The sequence below is a fragment of the Lactuca serriola genome, chromosome 1 (genome assembly GCF_051521515.1).
Source record: "Lactuca serriola cultivar US96UC23 chromosome 1, Lser_US96UC23_V15, whole genome shotgun sequence".
NCBI lineage: Eukaryota > Viridiplantae > Streptophyta > Magnoliopsida > Asterales > Asteraceae > Lactuca > Lactuca serriola.
Genome location: NC_136408.1, coordinates 40755284 through 40778641, shown reverse-complemented (window position 1 = coordinate 40778641; position 23358 = coordinate 40755284). Strand labels below are relative to the sequence as shown.

The 23358-nt window shown below is 30.1% G+C and overlaps 1 long non-coding RNA gene across 1 annotated transcript; it reads left to right on the top strand.

Moving 5' to 3' along the window:
* The first annotated feature begins 3099 nt into the window (after positions 1 to 3099).
* Positions 3100 to 5076, top strand: LOC145084889 (uncharacterized). Its single transcript, XR_013699319.1, has 2 exons — positions 3100 to 4228; positions 4797 to 5076. It is a non-coding gene; the product is annotated as an uncharacterized LOC145084889 (long non-coding RNA).
* The last annotated feature ends 18282 nt before the right edge of the window (positions 5077 to 23358 follow it).

The following is a 23358-nucleotide window of genomic DNA, read 5'->3' as shown; positions in this document are numbered from 1 at the left end:
CTTTTATCTTCGAAGAGTATTTTAATTTAATTTAATTTATTATTAAATACTCTTATAATTTACACATACTATCCTATAAAACATGTAAACATATAAATATATGAAGAATCCTTTTTATTCATTCATATAAAGATTATAATGGTTGACCAAAGTGATTACAGAATATGGCTTAATCTAGTAGGAAACATGGACGTTACACATATCATGTTTGGTTGGCAAAAAATGGAATTGAAATTAATTTAAGATTCTATTTGGTTCGTAAGAAATTGAATTGGAATTCATGTAAAATGACAGAATTATCATTCTTGTCTGTTTTGCTTAATTTTACTTTGTTCATTAATTCTTTCATTGTGGGGAGCATCGAGCGTAATAAACGATCTAATGTGAGTTAAACAATATGAAAAAGATGATATACTTCTTTTACATCAAATAAAGTAATAAAAAACCGTACAACGTATATTCAAGCTTCTATGGTAAATGGGTATTGAATTAACCGACGTTCAATACAAAATCACAGATTTTCTACTTTCAGTGATCATAAAAACTCAAAACAAAAATGAATGAAAATGAAAGTTGGGTATCAGCGAACAAGCATCATTGATTTGGGTTTCACAACAAATAAAAATTATACTTTCCATGTCCAAGGTCTCCATGTTCATTACAATAACATCGATATTACAATAGGTATATGGGCTTCTGATTTACAAGTTCGATTCACACCGCAAACACACACACATACAAAGACAAACACACACACACATAGAGAGAGAGAGAGAGACTAACCTCGGTGTTGGAGGAACCTGGCTGCCAACGATGTGAAGAAATGTAGAAGACAATCATGGTGTGTGTCGGCTTATAAATGAGGAACATATGTGTTGGAAGAGATGAGGGGCAGAGATGCACTCTACACCAACGATGATGCGATTCTTAAGTGTGTAATCGAACCATCAAAGTTGTTCCTCCACCTTCTTCTTCAACATCCCAACCCATCATCTTCCATCTCCTTCTTCAATTAAAATAGTTGATGAATATTTTCGATGAAGGCTCCGTCCACATCAACCCATCGTGGAATTCTAGGGTTCAACCCACCGATAATGAATTTGGTGATAGCACATGGATATTCTGATTAAGCTTTGTAAAATCATATAAACAATCATGAAGCATCCACTAGGCCGCCAACCAATAAATCAGGTATTTAATCCTATCTATTTGATCTAATTGAATTTTGTTTTGATTTCTTCCTCATGCAAGTACTGATTTCTTCCTCGTGCAAATAATGCTTTTTCTTGTTGTCGCCATTTTTTTATTTTTATTACTCTACTCATTAGATCTTGAAACTTCATTGAAAACTAAAATCACTCGGCAAATCCTAAATTTCTTATTGCCTTTTGGTTTGTGTTATGGAAAATATGGTTCATTTTGACATTTAAAATCATGATTAGACCATAATTTTAAAACAGAGGCATATTCTTATTCAATTTAAAAATTAATTTAGTTGGATTTAAAGCAATTTGAAAATTGCTTTGTTGTTGCTTATTTTGTGATAATGAATTTAAAGCTATTAGATTTTGATATATTTTTTTCTTTTTAGTTTTTAAAGAAGCCGCCATTAATGTGGAACAGAAAGAAAAACATGCATACCGAGAGTGTATTCAAACCTACAAATTCTTTCAGAATGAGAAGCACAATATTCTTTTAGAATGAGCTTAGTAACACTCATCGATTTGATGCCTATTGTTCGCAAAAGAACGTTATTTAAGTGCATTCTGTAATGTATTTTGTCAGAATTTAATTATATAAATGCATTATCTTAAAATGTCTTTGAGATTGTTTGTTAACAACAAGTATATTTGTTTAACAGGTAATACTGCAATGTATTCTGTCATAATTTATTTATATAAATACATTCTGTTAGAATGTCTTTGAGAATGTTTGTTAACAATAAATATATTTGCTTAATGGGTAATACTAACGAGTAGTGTATCTTATTTTTTCAGAATTGCATGGAAAATGAATTTAATATTGATCATACAAGAGAAATATTTGGAATCGAGTTCAACAACAAGTATATATGCAAAGATCAAGTGGATTATATGGACCACTAAAGAAGATCAAGTGTACTTGTTCAATAATTGTATATTCAATAATGCTATTTTTTAAGAATTTTATTCATTTTTGATGACATTCTGTTAGAATATGTATAATTATATTAAAATGTATAAGGATATTAGACTGCAAGAATATATATGAATTTATATTTTATTTCAGATACGTATTAAGAATAAAATCGTAGACCCAACTTGGATGTATATGAATAATATCTACAATTCTTAAATCAGGTTAATTATCAAAAATATCTGCATTGGAAATATATTCTGCAAGAATACATTCGAAAATATATTTACTAGTTTATGGTTGACATTCTGTCATTCTGACAAAATTAAATCAGATTTTTAAATTTGAATTAATTTAAAATATTCATATTTTTGAAAATAAATGAATTAATTATCCCTAAAAATCCAAAAAGTTCATTTTTAATATAGGTTAATTGACTAAAATGTATTTATGTTGAAATTTATATGATTATATGGTAAATGTTACCGTATTGTAATATACTTCATATCATAACTAATGATTCAATTCAATCCGGTGGTCAATATCTATGCATTCTGACACACAATATATATATATATATATATATATATATATATATATATATATATATATATATATATATATATATGGAAATGATCAAATGAGAACAACTAAAAGGTTGAGAACGCGAGAACAGTTATTCATTTATGATTCCATGTATTCATTTGTGGAGAAATGATAAATTTTTACGCACAATCAACATGAATACACTTTTTTTCTTCAATTGAAATTAAATGCGTAAAATTTTATCATTTCTCTATAAATGAATACATGGAATCACAAATGAATATACTTTGTTCTCGGGTTTTCAAGTTTTTTTCCTGTTCTCATTTGATTATATATATATATATATATATATATATATATATATATATATATATATATATATATATATATATATATATATATATATATATATATATATTCTTTTGATGCACCTGATGAAGATAGTAGATAATATGCAGAGTATACAAGTCCTTGCCATGTTTTTCCACAGCTTTCTTGAACTTTTCAATCTACGTACATATGTACTCGAGCACTTCCGATCTATTTCTTGTGCGATGCTATTAGAAAGCTCAAGAAAGCTGTGGGAGGACATGTCGATTTCTGGACTTAATGCTTCAAATTTCATGCTAATCAGTGGATTTGTAGCTAGATACATGATGGAATTTCACTAACCACGTCACAACTCTTCAAATTAGCTCTTCAGTTCCTATAATATTTCCAGAAATGGCGGAAGAAGTGTTGCTCCCGAGATGCTGTATGCTTGTCTGAATGACTATATTTCTGTAAGTTTTTTTTTTACTAGAGCACACTCAATAACGCTGAGTATGCTTATTTTTCCGAATCTGTTACGTGTTTTATCATGTCGTTGGGAGTTTGAAGACTAATTAGGAGCAATGGAGCATCGAATGAGTGGAAGACGGTTGAGGCAGCGGAGTGGAACCACTGGCCGAACAAACGGAGCTGACTAAGCGAATTACTAGGGTTTCGAATGAGAATAGTGCTTAGAAGTATAATTCGATCAGATCTAGCTCGTCGTTAGATCTGTAAGTTTTAATTGTCTCGGCCATTTTTAATGATAAATTCGATTCATCTCACTAGTGGCGGAGCACCGGAGGACGGTCTAGTAGAAGACGGTTGTAACGGCAGAGCGTAACCACCAGACGAGGCGGAGCTGACTATGGAAATTACTAGGGTTTTGACTTTTGAAGTTGGACTGCGTTTAACATTCTGTAATCAGATCTCTCGTAGCTTGATTTGTTGAATTTGATATTACTTTGAATCATCTCGCTGATTTTTAATGGTATATCTTCATCCGATTCATTTTAGTATGAGCGGACTACGGCGGCTCCGGCAATTCTGCTCGCCACCTGAACGACTAGATGTATTGATTTTGATATTATACTTTCATTATTAATCATTAAAATTCTTTAATAATCACTAATTAATTAACTCGTTTCTCTGAATGCCGTTTCTGTAAGCCGAAGTGTTGAAGACTGTGGACCACCATTGATTGATACACTATCAGCCATTTAGCATCATCCTGGTTTTAAGCTTATCTTTTAAAATGGTAAACGTGACACTCATTATACCCTTGAATTCCTCTTACTTTTTTTTTTTTACAAAAGAAAAAAAAAAGCAGTTTTATGGGGTGTTTGAGATTACTAGTTTATTGTGGTTTAATAATGTTAATAAGTAGTAAAAAGTGTTTAAAAATGGTAAATTGTATCATCTAATTAATTAAAGATTTAGGATTTGAACCCAAGACCTTAACTACTAGGTTCCTATTGCCAGAAACAGTAAAAAGTGTTTACATGTGAAAACAAATTCATCTTTTTACTACTATTTTAATGAAAAAAAAACATATAGATTGTAGCCTCATCTTTGTTTATTCAGTCTACCAATTTTCCTTTTTACCCGTATCTTCTTAGGTGATTTAAACAACTTCTTGTATTTTTTACCACATAACTTGATACAAACATTTTTTTTCTAGGCTCATATAAACTAATATTTTTTTTCTTGACTCATATAAACTAAACACACTTTGAAGGAAAAAGCATAAACATGAGGTATGTATGGTTTGAGAAATTACTATAGAGTATGTGTGATTGTAATGTGTATTGTGTAATTGTGTATAGATATTAGATACTAATAGATAGGGCCGGGGGAGCCCATATAAGCCAGAAAGCAGGCAGAAGTGGAAGAGGGGAATCACGAGGCGTCAATAAAGATGGGAAGTTTGTAAGTTAAGGGACAGACAGAAGCATAACATGTTATGGAGGGTACTAAGGTACAACCTTAGAATGCACACAAACTTTTACCACAATATACGTCTGCATGCATGTACTTCCACTCAATCCATGTTCTTTCCCACACCACTTTTTAAGGTTGTAAAATAGTATATACTTTTTCATTTTATTTTTTATATTTTCATTTATAAATTATTTACAGAGTGAGTTTAACTAGGAATGAAATTTAACTATGAAGTTTAACATATATATTATATATAATTCAATGTATGTTAGCAATGCACTGTTTTTTCTTGAAGACATTATTGTTTAAACTTATTTGTCATCAATCAATACAAAATATGTTGTCGTTTTACAAGAGATGGAGACATAGCAATATATGTACTGATACATGCATCCCATAGGAAAAAAAACATGTGTGGTGATGTAAATTTAAAGTTGAATAAAGGGTGTGACTTTTATTCATAATTTTTTGAATTTAAATTTAATTTAAAACCTGACATAATGTAAATAAGAAACACATGCTTAATCCACTTGTAACAAATAAAACAACAATAATTTCGGTTAAATATTGACTAAGGAGATTAAAAAGTATAAAGAAAATGTTACATAAATCAATAATGTTTGATGAGTTTATATCAATTTTGTATTATTCATTTTATGACTCTAATTTGACACATGAAATGAAATAGAGAAAACATAAAGCAATATAATTAGAAAGTTGATTTGTAAATAAGAGTTATTTGACATACATAAAATTTTATGTTTTAAAAAGGTTGTGCAACATAATTAAAAAGAAAAAAAAAAGGCTTGTCATTTGTTTATGACAAAAAATTATTTTATTATGTATGAATAAACTCTTATATAATTATGTGTAATTCCTCAATAGTTATACCATGTATTTATGTAAACATATTTTTATTTATATATTATGATGATTATGAGATATCAAATATGATTATTGATTAGACATAAAACATATAATAACCTTTAGAGAGTGGTTTTAATATATATTAGTTTATAACATATGGGAACCAAGTTACAAAATTAATTAAACTTTTATAGTAAAAATCTAAAATTATTAATCAATTATTTTAAATAAATTATTAATTAATAGATATTTTTTAGTTATATAAAATTATAATCGTTGATTTCAATAAATACGTGAAGTTATATCACCTTATAATCTATATTAATAGTATTTTAATTTTTATTCTAATGATATTAATTTAATGTACTTAGAATGGAAAATTTAAAATTTAAAATTTAAAATTTAAAATGGAGAATCAATAGGTTGACAACTGACATGACATTAATTAGATGACCTGTGACAACAAAAAGAGAATAAACATACTTTTTTTTATTAGAATATGAAAAGGAATATATTTATATGGTCATATACCCTCCTATTTAATACTTATACTTATATTTAATTTTTCCGTTTCGATTTAATATTTTTAATTTACTTAATTCATATCAAAAAAATAAATCATATATTTACTTTTTGTTTATCCATTTATTAATATTTTATTTTCTTTTCATACATTTCATTCTTAAACATCAAAATATCATATTTGTTCAACTTATTTCTTAATATCATATTTATCCTTTATAAACCTTCAAAATAACCTATTTGTCGAAATATAGTGTTTTTAATAGTTTATAATCATTTTCTATATCTAAGAACTATTATAATAATTAAAAATGTATGTATATATGTCCAAATCTTTTTTACAGTGTTTTTAATAGTTTATAATCCTCTCCATGAAATGTACGCATTAATTGCTTAATTTTTGTTGTTGTTGAATATTGCCATATTATATATATATATATATATATATATATATATATATATATATATATATATATATATAGATAGATAGATAGATAGATAGATAGATAGATAAATAGATAGAGAGAGAGAGAGAGAGTTAGGTTCAAATGTGGATTGACATCTATTGTGTGGATGTGTAGACATTGTTATTCTGTGAGAATGACAAAGAAAATATGTTGTTTGATAATATGAATACGTTCAATCTTACATAACTATTGCCATTATCACACATTCTCACTAATTAAATCGTTTATAAGGTTATTATAGATGTTTTATTATTATTCTCGTTATGTCAGAATATTTATTGATTCGTATTCTGTAAGAATTAAAATGAGTGAAAGACGATATGTGAAAACAAAAATAAATAAAAATTAACGATAATGCATGAAAGTGACGATATTTATGTGAGGTTGAAAGTATTCGCTTTACTAAACGACTTATTCTCTTAGTCATTCTCATAGAATAACACTCTCCACACAATAGTTGTCCATCCAGATTATAACCTAGCCATATATATATATATATATATATATATATATATATATATATATATATATATATATATATATATATGTATGTATGTATATATGGCTTAGGGAATATGTGGCTGTCATATACCTAAGCTTATATATTGAACCCTCCAAACAATGTATTTTTGATCCATTTATATCCAAACTAATCATGATATCTCTTTTACTATTCTTCATTAATAATGTGACTTACTAAATCGATCAAATTTATGTTATTTTTCTTCATTGTGTCTAAGAACTTAAATCATTAAAAGTCGTGACCATTTAATCGACCATACTAAATTCTAAATAAAAACTAATAAAATAAAAGATAAAAGACGAACATGTCATAACTCAAGCTTTTCAAAAAAATCATTAAGTATAGTTTTTCAATTGAAAGACAAAACGCTTGAATTATATTCTGTTGGGCCATTTAAGAAAAGAAAAGAAAGTTATAAACCAAGGGGGAGATTGTTGGGTCAAAAATATGGTTTATACTTTGTTTTTCTAGGAAATTGATTTGTTATGTAATATTGTATATGTGTTTACGGTTAGGAAGTGAGTTTACGACCGTAAAAAGAGTTTACGGCCATAAACTCAGTTTGCGGCCCATATTCCGTGTGTGTGTGTGTATATATATATATATATATATATATATATATATATATATATATAGGGGTGAGGGGAGTGAGGAATAAGTGATGGACACTAGAGGAGCTTAAGTGTGTGCATTTGAAGGTGTTCTAGAGAGAGAGAATAGAGAGTGTGTATTAGTGTGTGTGAATCTTGTATCCGGATCTTCATTCATATGAATACATCATAGATTCATCATTATCTTCTTCTTCTCCTTCTCTTCTATTTGATCTGGCATCATCCGTTTGATTGGGATTTTCCATCCAACCGGAATTAAGGACAGAATCCGCACATCGAGGAAAAGTTAAACCACGGTTCCAAGTACGGGTTCATTTAATGTGACGAGTAGATTCCCATATATATCTCCCTGCAACCTATCCGAGCTTCGTATTGTCAGGCTGAATGGACCTAACTAGGTCAAGATTGGTCAAGTCTATAAATTTCCTAAGTTCAGCTCTGCCTAGTCATGTCCATTTAAAAATTTTCGTGCCTACCGACGCATCAAACCAGAGCATAGACCCTTCAACTTTGGGTACGTTACGCAGACTCAGGTTGCTTGTTATCACTTGATAATATCACTTCCCAAAACATCTCCCTCAAGCACACTTCATAACCAACATATTTTTGATTTTCTGATTTTCTAATGTTTTTTTTTAATTTTCTAATTTTTGTTTTGTTTTTATTTCTCCCCCTAAATTTGTGCATAGGAGATAAACGAAAGTAAATACGCAAATTTAAACTATCCTAAAACAAAAATTAGTCTTTAAAGCGAAACAACTTAAGAAAAACTCAGGAGTATAGAGAAGAAAACTCAAACCGTAAGTTACCGATTGAATTTGCATCCAGAAGGTCTGATAACAGCACGCGTAAACTCAGAACATATCCAAAAATTCTTCATGTCATTAAGCACAAACCCCGTTTGTGATCTCTTCTTTTCTTCCCTTCCCGCAAAGGACACATTCTCCCAAACAATGTTCTGAGTGTTGTACAGTTGAGAGATGTCTTATATCAAGTGCCAGGAACAGCCACTACCAACAAACCGAAGTCTGATGATATGCCTCCATAGCTGCTCCGACACAGAGCGGGATTAGTTGGTCTTTGGAACCCAGTCCATTTTGAAACTGGGTCGACCTTTTTCATCCTTGCACGGTACTTTCTCCCATGACATGTCTTATTTATCACAAACAGAAAATATAGAAATATTAGAATCGTTAGAAGATTTGGGAGATTGAGCCTTCGGAACCCATTTGTAGTTGGGTTTAACCCATTTCTTTTTCAATCTGATGGGTGGCTCAGTGCTTGCTTTTGATCTTGATTTCGGCCGTTGAGATGACTTTGACCTAACCGGTCTTTGTTTTACTGGATCATCTCTTGGATTGGGCTTGTTGGCTGACATTTCCTTCTTGCCTGTGGGATTCAGATGCTTGGCCTTGGGAGTTGAATTCTTGGCCTTCATGGCATTCCAGTCGGAGTTATCTGAACATGAACTTGAGGGGTTTCTTTTGAAAAATCTCCCTCTTGGCGCGTTCTGCCATCCTTGTGCGCAGTAGGGAACGTATGCGCGATTAGGACAATTTCTAGCAATGTGTCCAGGCGTTCCACAGTGAAAACAAGTCTTTTTCTTCACTGTAAAGTTATTTCTTCCTGCCCCTGGTGGCGTATCCTTTCCTTGTCTCTTATTGTTCCCAGATGCACTCTGTTGCGCTGGAATTGGAGGCCTGTATTTCTCAACGGCAGGTTGATCGGAAGCAGTTGAGTTCGAAGCAACAGATTCAGAGTTCACGAAGATGTTGGTTTGTTCAATGGTTTTCTCCATCTTCTCATCTTCTGCTACTTTACCTGCACATGAAGTAGAAACATTAGTATTTTCAACCTGAATAAATCCTCCTGACACAAATCCAGCTCGTTTGCCATATCGAAGATGTGGCTCCCTGTCAATTTCGTCATGTGTCATAGAGATGGATGTGTAGTTATGATTATAAGGAGGAGGTACACTATCATACCCTAGACCCTTGTTTTGATTTTCTTTGAATTTTAATTGGGTTTCATATAAGGACTCGACTGTCTGACTTGACGCAATATAATTTTTGAAACTGACATCTGTTTTTCCACACTTAATTTTTAAAGCGTCAAGTTCTTTAGTTACAGCAGCAAGTTGTCTCTTAATATAGTTATAATTTTCACACTTGTTGCTATACTCTTCCTGAAGCTTCCTAAAGTCCTTGGTTTTTGCTTCTAATTCAGCCTTCAGGGGTTTCTGTCCTTTCCTGAGTTGATATCCTTTATATCTCAGGTCTTCAACTTCCCTTTTTAATAAATCAATTTGTTCCCGAAGAAATTTAATTGTATCTTCACTAGATAGCGTACATGAAACTTCACATGATTGAGAACATGAAACTTCATTGAGCGGGAGGTTTGTGGAACTCATTGTTTTTCGACAATTTAAAACGTTAAGTTCTTCAATTATATCAGCCAGACTAAGATGATTGAGATCTTTTGTCTTTTTGATGTCAGCCACGTCCATATCCCATGATTTCGGAAATGCATTCAGCAGCTTTTTGTTTATCTCAGATTTGGTCAAGACGATCCCAACTATATTCATCTCAGTAGAGAGTGTGGTAAATCGCTGCAACTGAGTTTCGAGGGTTTCTCCAGGGATATAATCGAACATGTTGAAGTTTTGTCTTAATATCTCCGGATGACTCTCTTTCATGTTTTCAATTCCCTCGTAAACTTCAAAAATTATTAAAAGCACTACTAGAAGTCAAATTTAAAAATGCCCTTAGACTAAAAACTTCAAAAGTCAACTTTAAAAGTCAAATTTAAAAGGTCAAACTCAAAAGTCAAACTTGAAAAGTCAAAACGAAAAAAATAAATTTGAAAATTTAAAAGTCAAAGTTTAAACTTTAAAAGTCAAATTCAAAATTGTAAGTAAAAAGTCAAATATAAAATTCAAAAATTTAAAATTAAAAATTAAAATTTCTGGTTGAAAATGGAATTTAAAAAAGAAAAAAAAATTGATTTTTGGGCTGAATTGGACAAAATTGCGAAAGTTTGGTGCGACTGGAGTGTTTAAGTTTAATATTTCGGAGTGAATGCACAAGGGATTGGCTAGCTGAGATGGATAGTCGTTTGGGTTGTTTATGCGGAGGTCGCAGGCTCGATCCTTGCCAGACGCAAAGCCGTTCCTCCCCTTTCCTTTTATAAAGAAGCGCGCTAACGAACAAGATACCCTGCTGAGCCGAGCCGAGCCGCACATAATCGATCCGCAAGCCGCCAAACCACCGCCGGCCGTGAACATGTTTCCGGCCGTAAACTCCGACCCGTAAACCTTTCAAAGACCATAAACTCTCCAGAAATCGTTGTTCTTGACGAAAAACAACGTTTTTTCACCATTTTTGCTCCAAAACTCGATCAAAAACTTGTTTTTAGGAAAAACGCAAAGAACAAACCCCCTTATTTTTGCGAGATCTATCTAAAAACACAAAAATCTCTTCAAAATAAGATCAAATAAGCTCCAGATCTGAAAAAATTGATTGATACAACCAAACTCTGATACCAATTGTAAGTCCCTAATCTGCTTGTGTATTAATCAAATCCGTTTGATGGTGCGGAATCCTAATCAAACGGATGACGCTAGATCAAATAGAAGAGAAGGAGGAGAAGAAGAAGAAGATGAATCTATGATGTATTCATATGAATGAAGATCCGGATACAAGATTCACACACACTCTCTATTCTCTCTCTGTAGAACACCTTCAAATGCACACACTTAAGCTCCTCTAGTGTTCATCACTTATTCCTCACTCCCCTCACCCCTATATATATACACACGGAATATGGGCCGCAAACTGAGTTTACGGCCGTAAACTCTTTTTATGGTCGTAAACTCACTTCCTGACCGTAAACACATATACAATATTACATAACAAATCAATTTCCTAGAAAAAAAAAAGTATAAACCATATTTTTGACCCAACATATTCGTTAAAAAATATTGGTTTTTTATTTTCTTTATAAACTTCAATAATTATTTGCAATAAGAATATATATAATTGATCTTTTTCATTCCATAATTGAACTTAATTCAATGGTATTCTATTAAAACAAAACTAAGAGAAAATGAAATGAGATTTGTTTTATTTAAAACTACCTCGCTTAATAGGTTCTACACCTAACCTTAGGTACACATAACAGTCACATTTCACTTTATATATATATATATATATATATATATATATATATATATATATATATATATATTTATAGGTTTTGGTTATTTTGTTTTTACTAACTATTGTCTACCAGAATGCACAGATCTAGATCACAGATGGAATACAATCAATGATCATGATTTGAGAGACCATGATTATACAATATGGTAACATGTATCATATAATCACATAAATTTCAGCATAAGGGTATTTTGGACAATTAACTATATTTAAAAAAGGAAATTTTCGGATTGTTAGGGATAATTAATACTTCTAGTTTTAAAATTTTGAATTTTTTAGATTAATTCAATTTATTCTAAATATAATTTGTAAACATAACCGATTTTATTCCGTAAGAATGTTTTTTTGTTAAAATGATGTTCTTTCAAAGTTTTATTCTATTAGAATATTAATGAAGAATAACATAATTCTTGAACCACCGGTTGAAGAATAACATAATTCTTGAACCTCCGGTTGAAGATTAACAACATTTTAATATTTTCATATAAATATTTTTACATACTAATAGCCTTATACATTTTAATATATTTATACATATTCTAAAAGAATATCATAAAAAATCAGCATTCTTGAATATACAATTAATGAATAAATACAAGTGCGATTCTTAAAAAGTAAGAACATTCTTAAACTGTGAGTGTGATCAATCTTTGATTCATTCTTCAAGTCATTCTTATCAGGTCTTCAAGCCATTCTTTCGACCATTCCTATCACAAATGAAACAAAAACTAATAATGGTTAAAAGCATGTTACTTGCAATTCCAATAAATTTAGACATTTTGGCAGGATACATACAATACATTCTGGTAGAATAGATAGAACACAATCTTGCATAATAGATAGAATACATTCTCGCAGAATACAACGTTTTTTCACCATTTTTGCTCCAAAACTCGATCAAAAACTTGTTTTTAGGAAAAACGCGAAGAACAAACCCCCTTATTTTTGCGAGATCTATCCAAAAACACAAAAATCTCTTCAAAACAAGATCAAATAAGCTCCAGATCTGAAAAAATTGATTGATACAACCAAGCTCTGATACCAATTGTAAGTCTCTAATCTGCTTGTGTATCAATCAAATCCGTTTGATGGTGCGGAATCCAAATCAAACGGATGATGACATATCAAATAAAAGAGAAGGAGAAGAAGATGATGATGAATCTATGATGTATTCATATGAATGAAGATCCGGATATGTAACGCCCGTAGATTAGGGCTAGTCAATTTAGAGACGATAAGCATCAAAAATGACTTTTTGATGGAAGATTATTTATAAGGATTAATCTTAACCAAGTTGTAGTATATGTCACAAGGTTTCCGTGCATATAAAGAACGCCGAAATCCGAGTTATAACGAAGAAGTTATGACCTGTCGAAGTTTCGCGACAGAACCGGCACGACCTAGTGCGACCCAGCGTGACGTAAATAGTGAATTTAAGGTAGATAGATATCTATCCTTAGTGATAGAAATGAGAATTGAAGATCTCATCGATAGTAGTGCAACGACGGAAAGACAGACGAAAACGGAGTTCACATAAATGAGTTATGAGTTTATAACGGAGTTTTCCTGTCCCGGCCTACTAAAGATAATATATAAGTAATATACTTATAATATATTAAAAATAAAGTCAAAATTAGCTAATGGAGTCTAAACGAGAGTTGTAGAGCATAATCTCACCTTCGCGGCGATATAAAGAACGTCGAAAACGGAGTTCGTATGCGAAAGTTATGAATTTCTGAAGTCCGGGGCGCGAAACCCCAAAACTGTCAGAGACCACGACGTGGCAAGCAGTGCCACGACGTGGCAAGTGTCCTGACACCTCCGGAAGGCCCCCAGATGCAACTTGGGATGACGCATGCAGTGACGACCAAACCCACGACATGGAACAAGGTTGCCACGACGTGGCAAGGGCCAAATTTGCCCTATAAATAGATTTGAAGGGCCAGACATTTATGGTTGCTATTTTCTCTCTTCTCTCTCCCGTTTTGCATCGATTTGCGTGCCAGAAATACCCCGAAGCCTCGGTATTGTTCTCGAGCCCCGAGGCAAGTCCCGAGATCCCGAAGATCCCGAGAAGTGCGGTTCCCGAGCCGAAGCTCTGCCCGCGAGAAGTTCGATTTTTGAAGAGATCTTCCAGATCTGCTAAGGATTACAACTTCTGCAAGTCGTAGTGTTGTCCGATCATCTTCTAATCAAGTGAGTGTGTGGTCACTTTCTTCTAACGCATAAATATTAAATATTTGCTATGAAATACGTGTTACATGTATAATATTTTGTTGTTTATTTGAGATGATTGTGGAACGGGTGAATTATATAAGTTTTAATGAGTTAAACTATATACGTATTTTGTATCTAAAGATATGTTGGGTAGAGCATGAGTAGATGAGGTTGTTGGTAGGTGATAAAATATGGGTTGGACCATGAGATAAAAGAATAAAGAGATAAACTTGTTTTAGATCTGGATGTATGGATCAGATCAAAAGGTTAGTTTTAGATCCGAGAGTATGGATCAGATCAAAAGGTTAGTTTTAGATCCGAGAGTATGGATCAGATCAAAAGGTTAGTTTTAGATCCGAGAGTATGGATCAGATCAAGAGATTAGTTTTAGATCTGAGAGTATGGATCAAATCAAGAGGTTAGTTTTAGATCCGGGAGTACGGATTATTTATTTTTGAATTACGTGTTCATTCGATAAGGTATCATGTGTATAGTCCCTTTCATAAACACGGGTATAATACAAGTATTGTCTGGATGTATTAAGTATATGTTTGGGTGAGTGTGTAGTTACTCTCTTCTAACACATAATTATTAAGTATTTTCTATAAAATACGTGCTATGTGTATAGTATATTGTTGTTTATATATGTGAATGTGTATTCACTCTCTTCTATCTAATAGATATGATTTATTCTCTATGAGATATGTGCTATGTGTGTGTCTCATCTGTTATGTGGATTATGTGTTGATTAAAGCATGCTATACAGGTTTTCAAAACTATGTATAAAAATGTATATTTTATCTACTAATATGTTAGGTAGAACATGGGTAGATAGTTGGTGTGTAATAAACAGATGAGAGGCCTCGTTGTTGTTTGATTTAGTCATCTAGCGGAGTTTAGATGACGACCACTGGCTATTTTAGACAGTTTTGTGGAAACATTAGCAGGTTCGCCACCTGTAGGTGTTAATGAACTTGGGTGTTCATTCGCTGTACTCCATCCCCCTCATGGTTGCCTTATTTGACTTATATTGCTGAGGTACCCCCGAAGCATGTGTTGTCGCCCCGATGAAATATTCTTAGACTAGGTCCCTTGTGTTAGTTGTTTTAGGGACATAAAGTGAGAATAACGGGAATGGGTAATTGGGTTATTGTTGGTTGGTGAAAAGTATTGTTTGGATGTATCACATATATGTTTGGGAGGGTGTGTGGTTACGTTCTTCCAACACATAAATATGAAGTATTTGTTATAAAATACGTGCTATGTGTTTATATATTGTTGTTTATTTGAGACGAGTATGGAATGAATGTTTTATATAGTTTTTAAATGAGTTAAACTGTATATGTATTCCATATCTACAAATATGTTGGGTAGAACATGGGTAGATGAGATAGTTGGTATGTGATAAAATGATGATGTATGAAAGATGATTAAGAATGATATTGGCAGATGCACCAATTAAAATGTCATAATACTAGCAGTTGCGCTCAAGCATAGTATTGGTAGATGCACCAAAGAGAAAGTGACATAATACTAGTAGATGCACTTAAGTATAGTATTGGTAGATGAAACTAAAAGAGCATGCCTTAATGCTAGCAGATGCGCTTGAGAATAATATTGGTAGATGCACCAAGTAGTGAATATAGGATAATCTTGGCAGATGCGCCAAATAGAGATTGTCATAACAATAGCAGATGCGCTTATAGGATAATCTTGGCAGATGCGCCAAATAGAGATTGTCATAACAATAGCAGATGCGCTTATAGGATAATCTTGGCAGATGCGCTTATAAGATAATGTCGGCAGATGCACCTAAAAGAGGATGTCATAAACCTGGCAGTCGTGCCTCATAGTGTATGACGTAATCCTGGCAGAGGCGCTTAAAGGATAATGTTGGCAGATGCGCCTTATGTAGCAATGGAAGTTTGTGTAAATTCCTTAGGTCAATCCTTAGGAATAAAGGAATGACGAGTAGTTGAATTCCTAGGGTAAATCCTAAGAAACATAATAGGGATGAGTAATTGAGTTGATTGTTTGATGGTTGAATATAATAATTGTATTATTGTGGGTTGAAAACCCTATATGCTCACCAGGCTCCCAAGTCTGACCCACTCAGTTTTATTTGCATTACAGGTAATGACACAAGAGTATAAGTTGGTGGACTTGACGAGAGATTTTGGATTATAGGCCAGTAGTTATGAATAACTGTTGTAAGGTCTATTTATTATTGTTTATGCTTTTGTCTGTATCGGAACATGACATCCCGAGGTTTTATTATTTAATGAAAATACATTCTCTTTGAGAAACGTTTTGATAAATAGTTATCATATTTTATTTTGGGAACAAATTCCGCAACCGTTTTCTTTAAACGATCACTCTGATTTATAAAACAAAGCATAAACAAATCGGTCTTTTCTGGCCGTGAAAATTGGGATGTCACAGGATACAAGATTCACACACACTCTCTATTCTCTCTCTCTCTAGAACACCTTCAAATGCACACACTTAAGCTCCTTTAGTGTTCATCACTTATTCCTCACTCCCCTCACCCCTATATATACACACAGAATATGGGCCGCAAACTGAGTTTACGGCCGTAAACTCTTTTTACGGTCGTAAACTCACTTCCTGACCGTAAACACATATACAATATTACATAACAAATCAATTTCCTAGAAAAGAAAAGTATAAACCATATTTTTGACCCAACATATTCGTTAAAAAATATTGGTTTTTTATTTTCTTTATAAACTTCAATAATTATTTGCAATAAGAATATATATAATTAATCTTTTTCATTCCATAATTGAACTTAATTCAATGGTATTCTATTAAAACAAAACTAAGAGAAAATGAAATGAGATTTGTTTTGTTTAAAACTACCCCGTTTAATAGGTTCTACACCTAAGCTTAGGTACATAACAGTCACATATTCACTTTATATATATATATATATATATATATATATATATATATATATATATATATATATATATATATATATATATATATATATATAGGTTTTGGTTATTTTGTTTTTACTAACTATTGTGTACCAGAATGCACAGATCTGGATCACAGATGGAATACAATCAATGATCATGATTTGAGAGACCATGATAATACAGTATGGTAACATGTATCATATAATCACATAAATTTCAGCATAAGGGTATTTTGGACAATTAACTATATTTAAAAAAGGAAATTTTTGGATTGTTAGGGATAATTAATACTTCTAGTTTTAAAATTTTGAATTTTTTTAGATTAATTCAATTTATTCTAAACATAATTTGTAAACATAACCGATTTTATTCCGTCAGAATGTTTTTTTTGTTAAAATGATGTTCTTTCAAAGTTTTATTCTATTAGAATATTAATGAAGAATAACATAATTTTTGAACCACCGGTTGAAGAATAACATAATTCTTGAACCCCCGGTTGAAGAATAACGACATTTTAATATTTTCATATAAATATTTTTACATACTAATAGCCTTATACATTTTAATATATTTATACATATTCTAAAAGAATATCATAAAAAATCAGCATTCTTAAATATACAATTAATGAATAAATACAAGTGCGATTCTTAAAAAGTAAGAACATTCTTAAACTGTGAGTGTGATCAATCTTTGATTCATTCTTCAAGTCATTCTTATCAGGTCTTCAAGCCATTCTTAAACTGTGAGTGTGATCAATCTTTGATTAAAAGCATGTGTTTTGCCATTTGCAATATATATATATATATATATATATATATATATATATATATATATATATATATATATATATAATCATTCTAAAGCATAGAATGTATAAATGCATTATGTCAGAATTATTAGAATGTTATTTGTAATTCCTAGCAGTTTATATATTCTCGAAGAATACATAGAACATGATAGAATACATAGAATACATTTTGGCATAATACATATAATACATTCTGACAGAATCCATTGCATACCACTATTTTCTTATTCCAGTAAAATAATAATTTCATATATGTGTATTGATTTTACGAGGTTGAAGAAATTTAGTCGATTATTGTGTCATTCTCATTTGAGTCATTTTTTTTAAGAACGAAAAGAGTGATTTCATAAAAGAAACATGGAATATTATATCGAAACAGAAAATTGCGTATTATATGGAAACTAAGTTTACCAATCAAATGTAGCAAAACTAAATTTGATAAATACTTGTTTGAAATTCTGAAATCAAAATGGAAATAACAATATATTGGGATGGTAGAAATCATATGGGAAGATAAATTTTAAATTATCGAAAAATGCAAGGAAACAAGAAAAAAAATTTAACATGCTTTCCCACAAATTCACGTAATCACAACTTCAAAATTATTATAAAAACCCTAAATCTCTAACAAAAGAGAATTTATTAAAAAAAAGAAACCAAACATAAATGTATAAATTGAACAAAATGATACGCAATCAAATTAATCACCTTTACTAAACAGCTTTGTTGGATCAAAAGTGTTCACCAATCCTTGCTCATGATCAAAAACACACAGTGACCCATTGAAGGTGATCCAACGATACACTACCACTTGAGCAAATAATTACGAACAGAAAGCAAGTAGGCAAAGGTAATGAACTTGTTGTAAAAAGAATCGGCACCAGAAATCGGCAAAAAAAAAATGGGTGGTGAAGGAGAACGTTACCGATGAAATTGGCGATGGTGGATGATGTTGAACAATTATGATGTCGGCCGATGATTTTGTAGGGTTTCAAAATTGATTATTCTAATTTAATTTAAAGGGATATTAAATGTTTTGAATATTTTCTATAATTAAATATGGTATAGATTACTATTATACCCTTAAACAATTTATTATTATTATTATTATTATTATTATTATTATTATTTCGCTAATTTGTGATTGGTGTATTCATGCATACAAAAGTGTGTGCCTCTTTGTTAAGAGCCATGACAATTGTAGCAGTAGCAGTGGCAAACAACACCAAAACCCTTATATATATATATATATATATATATATATATATATATATATATATATATATATATATATATATATATATATTTTGTGTGCATGTATGACTGATTCTGGACCAATCATTTTAGTTATTTTAAGAAAGTAATTAATGCATATTACATGTTGAAGATATAATAGGTATTAATTACATCTTCAATATTTAATAAACATTAATTACTTTCTTAAAATGACTAAAATGATTGGTCCAGAATCAATCATACAGGCACACAATAGATAGTGAAAACATTTGAACCTAACTCTCTCTCTCTCTCTCTCTCTCTCTCTCTCTATATATATATATATATATATATATATATATATATATATATATATATATATATATATATATATATAGATATATAGATGTTTAAAAATGGTATATACGATATTTCAGCATTTTATGAAAGGTAAACATGATATTAAAAAAATTAGGTTAAACAAATATGATATTTTGATGTTTAATAAGGGTATATTTGAAATTCTCCCTTTTTATTTTATAATTTTTCTTAGAGAAGGAGTCCATCTCTTTCATTCTTTCAATCTGCATGCTATATTAATATCATATCAGTATTTCTCTCGCCTCTCATTTTGAATCCTCCCACCCATAACTATATAGAAATCTATCTTTCTCAATCTATACATACTTTGATACAAGTATATGAGCAAAAATTTCAACTAACCAATAGTTTGAGTTAAAAATGGTGAACCAAGTTAGTGAACATGCTAAAGAATGAATGTATATATATATATATATATATATATATATATATATATATATATATATATATATATATATATATATCCCTATTCTAATAAAAGAATAGTTTTATTCTTCTTTTGACATGTATCACCATATTGAGCATCCTAATTAATGCATATTTTGTTTTCTTTTTGTCATATTTCACCATATTATATCTCCTAATCAATTCATGCCATTTGTCAATTTATTGATTCTTCATTTTAAATTTTAAATTTTAAATTTCTCATTCTAATTACATTAAATTAATAACATTAGAATTAAAATTAAAATAAAATTAATATAAATTATAAAGTGATATAATTTTACATATTTATTTAAATCGATAATTAAAATTTATATAACTAGAAAATATCTTAGTTAGTAATTTATTGAAAAGAATTAATTAATATTTTAACCTTTTACTGTAAAAGTTTAATTAAATTTGTAACTATGGTTTCTACGGGTTATAAACTAGTATACCACAAGGGAGGGAATAGTGTTCCCAGTTGTACCGTCCGTACCTCTCTTAAAAATGTGTCACTCAACATCGGCTATCTCTACCTTTTTAAATATAGATATATCATTTTGATCGCTTTATATATCAATTAATTTAAAACCATTATTCAGCCTTCTCATTTACATATTAATATTTTCACATTTTCAAATTTGTTAAAAATATAAAATGATGAATATTACATATAAATATTTTTCAACTTTTTGATTTTACAATATATCATTTTCTTGATTTTTTCTCATACAAATATATTTATCTTTATAAAATCCCACAAAATACCCTGTTACTAGAAAATGCTTACTTATTTTACTTTTAAAAAAAATAACATTTGCTTTTTTCATACAATCATATATATATATATATATATATATATATATATATATATATATATATATATATATATATATATATATATATATATATATATATATATATAACCTAAGCACATGAAAATGATCAATGTTTATTTATAAACATATGTCATTTTAATGTTTATAAATGAGAATTGCTCATTTTTCATTTGAAGAATAACCAAATTACCCTCCAAGTGCATAGAGATTGTTAACATAACATATATAACTAGATTGGACAAAACAAGCTCATTTGATATGGTAGAACAAAAGGTTAATGGGACAACAAGTTGGTCAATAAGACTTAAATTTGTAAATTTTGTATCACTGAAAAAAATTGAATAAAACGAAATAATGTTCATTTGTATAACTAACAAAAATAGTGGCATCTTCTTCCACATAAAGATATGGTTGAATTCCATTAAAAAAAACACAAAATTTTATAATTACAAAAGAATACTATATTAATTTGTGTGTATTATAATCTTCATATATATTTTTAACCTTGCAAAATCTCTTATTCTAAACACGCACACACACCAAAAAAATCTAATATGGTAACCTTATTAAAAAACTCTTATAAAAAAATAATTCAACGGTTTTAGAAAAATATATGGTTTTTATTTGCACAAAATTATATATTTATTCATTCATTAAATTGACTAATAACATATTATGGTTTATGATATATAAACACATTATAGGATAAATATAAGTTTAATTCATACAATGTCTTCAAATAACCGATTTTGTTTACAATACTCCATATTTGGATAATAAAATAATAAATATTATATTATATATAAAAGTCGATTAAAATATAGTCCTTCAAAAAATATAAAAAGAAAAAAGTGAAGCATCATTAGTTATTTATAAATAAATTTAATATTTATTTATTATCTAGAAAATATTTTGGTTTATGTCTTTTTGGAAAAGAGGACAGACATTTTGAGGTTTGTAATTTTATAAAATAAAACAAATTGTCAGTAAGAAAATGCATACTAATATCCTCCCAGCCACAAATATAAATAGTCCCTACAAAGTTACATAAATGGCCTAAATTTAATTATTTTTTTTGAAAAATGAATTAGTCAATCATTTTAACTTTTAGTTAGACAAAATAATCCTTAAACTACATAAAAATATTTAACATTGACTCATTTATTTTTCAAAAATAGTCGTTATATAAATCATAGTTACTGTAATGGTTGCTTCGTAAGAGAAAATTATACTAATAGTCCTTTTTTTAACTGGAAAATATAATATATAATTCACTTCTAAACTAACATTTAAATCCACTTACGTCCATGCCGAGACTTGAACCCTCGACTTCAATGAGGAAGAGCACCATTAGATACCGTTGAGCTAAAAGTCCTTTGGTTATGCAAGAGAATTTCAATTTAAGAAGACGGCCTCTAAACTAAATATGTATTCCAAAAATTAGGGGTGAGCGTGGTGCGGTTCGATGCGGTTATTAGCAAAAACCTCACCGCTAACCGCAAATGCGGTTAATCCATTTTCAAAAACGCATGGTGCGGTTATTTTTGCGGTGCGGTTAGGCGGTTATTTTTGCGGTGCGGTTTTGTTTTTTCTGTGTTGCGGTTATTAACCGCATTGATTTGGTGCGCTTATTTTGTGTTGTTTTTATTCACGGTTTAGAGCTCAAATAGTTTTAAGAGTTCAAAAATATTACTTGTAATAACAAAACAACTTAAGATATAAGACAATTAACTTAAATCACAAACAAATAATATCTTAAAAACGTCAAATCAATAGTAATTAACAATAAATATCTTAAATTTGTCTAATTTCATCATTTTCAAAGTTAAACATAAGAGAAAACCAACAATTTTGTTTTCTAGTATTTTATCCATCTTCCATTCATGAAACTTGTTTTATTTTTAATATTTAATAAATTAATAATTGATAAAAAAAAAATTGTATATAATATATGCGGTGCGGAGCGGTTTTTTTGCGGTTTTTGAAAACTAATAACCGCACCGCACCGCAAATTTGCGGTTTTTGAAAAACAGATAACCTCACCATCGGTTTTTATTGCGGTTGCGTTTTTTCGGTTGCGGTTTATACGGTTAATTTTAGTTGCGGTGCGGTTTTTGCTCACCCCTACCAAAAATAATTCCTCTTTAATAGTAAATTTACAGAAATGACCCACTTATTTACTGGATTAATAAACCATCGCAACGCATACAGAAATCCCCGCTAGTTATAAGCATAAAACGATTTCTCATCCTTTCCATCTCTAGATGGATCTCTCGTTTGTCGCATCTTAGAAACTTTAAATATTACATATATATCCTTATAAATTTTAAAATTACATATATATCCGCCTCAAGCTATAAAACTCACATATATATATCCAAACTCATATTTAATTAGCTTTAAATT